The following is a 7,881-nucleotide window of genomic DNA, read 5'->3' as shown; positions in this document are numbered from 1 at the left end:
CATACTCAGGACGGGGCTGTCATGACTGACGGCAGATGCAACAAACAAAGGAGGGGAAAACAACAAAAACAATAAAATGAGTTTAAAATTAATTTATTTACAATATTTATAAGTGAGTCAGGTCTGGTAAAAATTAAAAACCATAAATACCAAAATAAGCCAAAAGGCAGCACTAAACAAAAAAACAAGTTAAATAAACAAAAGTAGCTGTAAGAAAAAAAAAGGCAAAAATAAACAACAGCAGGCAGAAAAAAAAACCAAACATACGTCCTCCATCGGGGCACCAAGACAGCCCTCAGCTGTTTTCAACTCCAAGGACAAAAACCCACCAACCAGAATACCCCGATGGAGACGTCAGGACAGCCTCACGCTGTCATCAAAGATGAGCAGCTCGTGGTCACATCGACTACTCATGGTCACACTCCACCTCTACGACGTGCTCCACTTCGTAGCCGTGCTCCAATTTGCTGCTCAAAAACTCGACCAACGTCGACTCCAAAAACTAAGCTGCTGCTGCCACAGCCGCTACCTTCGCTGCCCTACCAGACCCGACTGGCGAAAGAAAAGGCAGCTCACCGACGAAAACATCAAAACAAAAAAAACAGTTACTTGAAGGTAAGGAGGCAGCAATCCACAAAGGGAACGAGCGGGGAACCAGCAGTTCCTTTGCAAAACCATCACTTAACGTGACACCTCCCACCTAAAAAAAAAAAAAAAAAAAAAAAGATTTTTTTTTTTTTTTACACTTTGTTTTCCCCTCAATGCCGTTTGTACAACCCCGCCAGCCAAAACAGAGCCGCCCTGTCACAGTCGCCATTGTAACGACCCGCCTCTGGGTTTTTAAAAGGTTTTTAACATACTCAGGACAATACTGTCATTTTGACGGCAGATGCAACAAACAAAGGAGGGGAAAACAACAAAAACAATAAAATGAGTTTAAAATTAATTTATTTACAATATTTATAAGTGAGTCAGGTCTGGTAAAAAGTTAAAAAAACCATAAATACCAAAATAAGCCAAAAGGCAGCACTAAACAAAAACAAGTTAAATAAACAAAAAGTAGCTGTAAGAAAAAAAAAGGCAAAAATAAACAACAGCAGGCAGAAAAAAAAAAACCAAACATACGTCCTCCATCGGGGCACCAAGACAGCCCTCAGCTGTGCAACAGGGACAAAAACCCACCAACCAGAATACCCCGATGGAGACGTCAGGACAGCCTCACGCTGTCATCAAAGATGAGCAGCTCGTGGTCACACGACTACTCATGGTCACACTCCACCTCTACGACGTGCTCCACTTCGTAGCCGTGCTATAATTTGCTGCTCAAAAACTCGACCAACGTCGACTCAAAACTGCCTGCTGCTGCTGCCATAGCCGCTACCTTCGCTGCCCTACCAGACCCGACTGGCGAAAGAAAAACGGCAGCTCACCGACGAAAACATCAAAACAAAAAAAAAACTTGAAGGTAAGGAGGCAGCAATCCACAAATATATAACGAGCGGGGAACCAGCAGTTCCCGCAAAACCATCACTTAACGTGACAATATGACTTAGAAATTCCTTACAGTTTCATTTTATTTAATATTTTTCATTTAGAAGACAGACATGCATCATGGATAATGTAGAATTCATAACAGGAACCTAAGATAGCCCAGAGATTGCATTATACATTGCAAGATCTTTTTAAATAGCTAATATATACCGTTATATATATATATCAAATAAAAATATATGATTAGTATATAACTATAATAATGACTAATTGTTGTAACCTATATTTATAAATTCTATATAACATAAAAGTTTCATATATATAAATAAACTATATATGAAGCAATATATATATCTGTTCTAAGATAATATTATTTAAATGTTGCCATGATAATCCTATAGACAATATATAAATTATATTATCATATATGGAAAGATATAGATATATAAATATTTATATATGAAAGGGAAACTATATATATATATTAGTAGTCTTATATAGATTAAAAATATATGGAATAAGATATAGAAACTGATAAAAAAAGCAAATATAGCCCCCATATCAAAAAGATAGCGCGCCTGGGAGATATATTGCCATGTTATATATTTATATATATGACTTAGAAATTCCATACAGTTTCATTTTATTTAATATTTTTGACATTTTGGAAGACAATTGGGGCACCAAAACTGGATAATGTAAAACGATTATTCATAACAGGAACTCATAAGATAGCCCAAAAAAATTGATTGGATTATGCATCCTAACTAACCCAATGCAAGATCTGGTTTGGGTTGCACACCTGGTCTTATGAAATTTTGCTTGAATTTCTGATATAGTTATATGGCCTGGTCTGCAGTAAAAATATGATGATTAGTATCAAGAGCTGCACCCACTAATTCAATGACTAATTGTTGTAACCTTGGTTGATTTATAAATTCTAGTCATTTTTAACAGGAAAACACATCAACAAATAAACTTCCATACATTGAAGCAATGCACGTGATCTGTTCTAACAGAATGTTGATTTTGACCAAATGTTGCTGTCAGCATATCTGTGTTGCCAGGACTCAGGAAAAGCCACATGCATAATTGTCTAAATATACATAAAGTGTGTGAAATACTCGATTGGGTTTGCAGCTCAATCTGGTAGAGATTGAATACACTTATAGTAAAAGTAGATGTTACCTTTAGAATGCTGAAATTGTCTTGAAATTTCCTTTAGTAACTTGAGTGTCTTTTCCAGAATTGTACCGAGAAACTCTGAAATCAGGTGGTGTCAAACCAATTGACAGCAAGAGATGAAGCATACGATAACGTTTACTGCTGGGCCACCTTCGAGCATATGGTATTTGCTCTGTTCCTTTTTATGGCTCTCCTGTGGGAATCATTGTGGTGGTGAAGGTTTTCATGTATTGGTTATGCAACAGTTGGTTTGGGAAAAAAGAAAAGGACCCAGAAGTTTTGATTGAGCTGTGATGAACCAAGGATGAGGGATATGTTGAACCCTGTACAGTATTTGCCCCCTTAGGGTGCTAGTGCACACCAGGTATTACTGAAGGGTGTTTGCAGTGCCCTTAGGCCCCACTGTTTAGCCTTTGACCTTTTTACCTTACCTCCATTCCTACTTCCTTTCTTCAGTGTTGCTGTCCGATCCCTCAGACTTACTTCATAGTGCACCTGTGGGGTTTTCTCCCTATTCTACCTCTAGATCCTTGTTTTTAAATAAGTGACTACCTACTAGCTTTCCACACGGCACTCATAAGAATTCAAATTTTTGCCCACTTTTTGGACTGATAGGTACAACTCAGCAATGAGCTTCAATTAGTTTTTTGCCAGCTCCCGACCAACATCGGTGGTTTTGTGCAGTCTCAGCATAATTTTTTGGATATGTTTGTCCAGCTCTTTGGTAGAGTATTCAGGTTTTCCTTGTTTTTAGTGTTCGCCAAATATTTTTTTTTTTTTTAGCTATTTAGCAATTTTGTTAGCCATGGTTAATTTTATTCTAATTAGTCAGGACGTGTTGTAGAATGAGATTAATTAAGTTCTCTTTTCATTCTCGCACTAAATGTGTGAAATGTAGGGGCCAAGACAGTAATATATATGTCTTACTTATTCAGAATGTCAGGATTGGGACAAGCAAAAGCAACTATGATATCGCATTTAGTGAGTTTGGATATCAATAGAAATAGGAAGGCGTCCCTTGGAGCTGAGAATAAGGCTAGTGTACCTCCTGCTCCATCTCCTCCTGTGTAGGAGATACAGTGGTGCTATTTCTTTTCCTCAAATCCATGCTTTGTCTCTAATCCTTAGCCCTCCTACTTTGTTACCACTTACTCCTTTACCAGATTCCTGTGCTTCCAATCTGGACACCATTGCCAATCTCGAATCTAGGTTCGATAAGAAATTTGAATCTTTAGCCAGCATGGTTACGGAATTCAGTGTCTCCAGTGTCAGTGGTGCAGTGCAAAGTGACAGTGTTGTGCATAATGAGGAGGTGCCTAACCGTCTCACCAGTGCTCCTAGACAAAGGTCCCTGTCCTGCTCCCCTGCACCAGGGAGAAGACATACTGGAGGTCCAAGGGAGGCTGGTGGAGTTTACCTACGGGTAGTTGCCCCCTCCTCCGAGCCCGTTATCCGTTCCTAGGCTGCGGCTGAGTGCCACTGGAAAGGTGTCTGGGTCAGTGCTAATCATCTGTCATCGGACTCGGGTGACTTGTTTCCCGACGGGATGCGCCAGCGGCTCTGAGTTGTCGCCTCTAGGCCTTTGCAGAGGCATTCCACCGTTGCAGACAGTTCTCCTCCTCCTGTTAAGAGGTATAAGGAGACAAGTGCCAGTCCACAACCTTCGTGCAGTTTCACCGTTCCACTTTCGGACAGCCAGAACAGGTTTTATGAACCCAGATGCCATAGTTGTTAGGTTATCTTAAGGCTAACTTCTGATTTTGCCTCCTCAGACTCTCTTCAAGTTTCTGCCGCCCTTCAACCCTTTTCAAATGCATATTTGTTTATACATATTTTTTCAGAAAGACTCATTTCAGGTTAGTCTCTTTTCTGAATTTGGTTACAAATCCTTCATTTCAGGATTATGTTTCAGGAGTTACAGCTGTTATTGCTACTCATTCTGATCAGTTAGAAAGTAAAAAAAGTCTGCATGACTCGGCTACAACTTGTGTATTTCACTGGCTATTTTCTGAGTAGCACTACCGGAAGAGATGCTTCATTTCATTTTGGTTTCTCAGGCACAGCATCTACGGCAGAACACGTTTCTGTGTCGGCAATATTTCTCATGTCCCATGCAGCTTGCCTATCTGCAAGGCATGTAGGCAAGCTGCATTTTAATACATTTTTATACATTGCATTTTATTACATTTTTATAAATTAATTAATTTATTTTTTCTTTTTTTAATAAGTGGGATCTCTTCTTTATGTATTTCCCTTTACCTCCTCTTGCTTCTTCCTGATGAACACCTTAATATTCTTTGGAAACTTGAATTTCAAGTCTGTCGCCCCTGTGGGCTTGTTCCATATGAATAGGTTTCATATATTCTGAATAGTAATCAAATAAAATAATAATAATAATAATAATAATAATAATAATAATAATAATAATAATAATAATAATAATAATAATAATAATAATAATAATAATAATGACTTTCTGTGACCTCATTTTCTGTTCTCCTTGCAGGGGTTGAAGCCAGGGAAAGAAATGCCATCCAAATCATGCACCATGACCTTCCTGACTTCGAAATGAAATTGAGGCAAGCAGTCATCACCCAGTCACCCACCAAGACCTTTGCTCTATGATGTGAGATAAGAGATCTGAAATGAAGGAACCTTAGTGTAATTTTATTTAAAAATCTAGCTTATTACCCTTAAATAAGAAAGTTGTTGAAATAACTGTTGCCAATTATAGTTTACAGTAGCTGGTCATGTCTCCTTCTCATTTTGGATCCTTCTTCATCGAAAACATGTACATAATGAAGTCCTAAAATTCAATTCTGTCCAATGACTGAGTGATCTGGTGTTTGTCTTTGTCCACTGAACGTGCTTTTTTGGGTTGTGGTTTAGTGTATTTTTGGTGGCTGTTGGAACCTTTGATCCTTTATAGAGCCTGAATTCAATTGCAGAAGACACCACCTGCTTACAAATGGGTTATGCTCCTGACAGCCATTCACATGTTGAATTGTTTTGTAAGTTGGTTACTGTACTCTTCATGCCTACTTAAGCACAGTGTAATAAAAATTCAATAGTGTACTGTACACTTTTTCATCCTAAAACCACAATATTAAAAAGAAGTTAGGTTCCAGAATACACTGTACATACAGTGCTGTGTGTACAGAATAGGTGCACAGAACAAAATCTGAACTTAAGGGTGGCAAAGGTGAGTGCTCTGAACGCAATTTGAATTTGCAATCCCATTTGTCTATATCTCTGAATGTTTGTCAGTTGAAAATGTTCATATTTAGAGTGGTGTCTATACTTGATTGCTAAGTTTTGAATTCTGTGGTACTTAGCAATAGTAATTTTTTATTGCCACCGAATGGTTTGGCCCTGATTATTTTGTTTGCGTTGGCTCTGTTTGTTGTTTGTTGTTGATGCTGCAGGTGCGGAGCTCATCCTTCATGATGGGTTCATCTTTGCCATCATCATCAACGTTTGTACGTCAGTTCCTGCTTCCCTTTGATACACTACAATTCACTTCATTCTGTCCTATGAGAACAAACCCTTTGTGCCAAGTAGGGCTAGATCCAACCTTAAGAGGATTGAGTATGTGACATCAGAGAAGTCTTCTATGATGGATAAATAACAGGTTTTGTGGAATTATGAAGCAGTAAATGTGCTTTGCCATAGAACTTCTCAGTTCCAGAGGTCCTCTATTCCTCACACTGTTGACTGTGGAACAGCCTCCCTACTGAGGATGTCGTGCAATTGGAACTTCAAAAGTTCAAGGGAAGATGAAGTGCATTGCTACCCTAATACTATTCTCCTTGTAATTTAATATTTGTATCTATTTATTAATTTATCTATTTTATCTTTTTTTCAATAAGTGAGATCCCTTCATTCTTTATTTCCTTTTACCTCCTCTTCCTAATGAGCACTATATTCTTTAAAAGCTTGAATTTCAAGTCAGTGGCCCCTGCGGGCTTATTCCATATGGACAGGGTTCTTCATCTTCTGAATAATAATAATAATAAAGAGAAGGATTATGGCAGTCATCTGTACAAAGAGAAAGGAAGGTGAAAGTGGTGTTAACTATAGCCCTTATGATTCAGTCCTGTCTGTAGACAATGCCATATTTTATTAAAGAAAATATTAGAAAAATCCAATTACATGAAGCTCTCTTGGGTGGTTGCTTAACTAAGGCCGCCTCTTTCCCATTGCTTGACTGTGATGCAGTTTGTTTCTCTTTAAAATGGTGACGACTTCTGAGTAGATGGTCAGCCATTAGCTGGTTGCTGGATATTACCCTAGCTTCTGGAGACTGAAAAATAGGGGTGAACTGCTTGAAAATATCTGTCATGATGACATTTGACTGAGGTATGATTCTGTTTCTTTGTTTCACTTCATAATATAGGATCTCAATTGTTTCTTCTTAATTGTTCACAACAAAATAAGTGAATTGTTTGAAGACTACTGTACAGGGCTTCACAATCTCTATTTGACTAGAGAATCAGTGCTTTGAAATAGTGTCAACATTTGTGGTGTTCTGCAGAGAGTAGTCTCTGTATGCTGCCTTTTATGTTGTTTTCCTGAAATTGGAAGCAATTATCTGTGCATAGCTGAAGTTTTGCTCAGTTGCAACATGTTTCATTATCCCTCTGCATCACATATTATTTCCAAAATTCAGAAAGTTCTTTGGATGTGGAGTTTATCTTCTTATGCTGTGGTTAACTGTTTACCAGCAGAAGGGATAGAGACTGTAGTGGCTGTATGGTGGGTATTCCTGTGATGTATGAACTCTGTACTTTCCACCTTGAATTTTACTCTTCTTGCTGGGATGAGGAAGGAAGGAAGACTTCTTTCTGCAGCGACATTAGCCCCAGGGATTGGGTGAGTATGGTCTTGCAGAGATATGAGAAGAGAAGGGCATCTGTTAGGAAGGGAAGGGCACCAAGTCAGAAATCACTGTTTCTTTGGCCAGGTTCAGAGTACCCTGCTCTGCAGGTCTAGGAAGAAGAGACCATCCTTGTTTCAGAAGAATAGAGATGAAGAACTTGGAGGTAGTACAGACACCACCCTACTTCAGAACATTCAACTTACAAACATTCAGAGATACAAACAAACGGGATCGCAAATTGTAATTGTGTTGAGAGCGCTCCCTTTTGCCACCTGTAAGTTCAGAGTTTGTTCTGCATGCCTATTTTATAAAGTACAGTATTGTAC

The sequence above is a fragment of the Macrobrachium rosenbergii genome, unplaced genomic scaffold, assembly GCF_040412425.1.
Source record: "Macrobrachium rosenbergii isolate ZJJX-2024 unplaced genomic scaffold, ASM4041242v1 282, whole genome shotgun sequence".
NCBI lineage: Eukaryota > Metazoa > Arthropoda > Malacostraca > Decapoda > Palaemonidae > Macrobrachium > Macrobrachium rosenbergii.
This window is presented reverse-complemented; position numbering follows the sequence as displayed.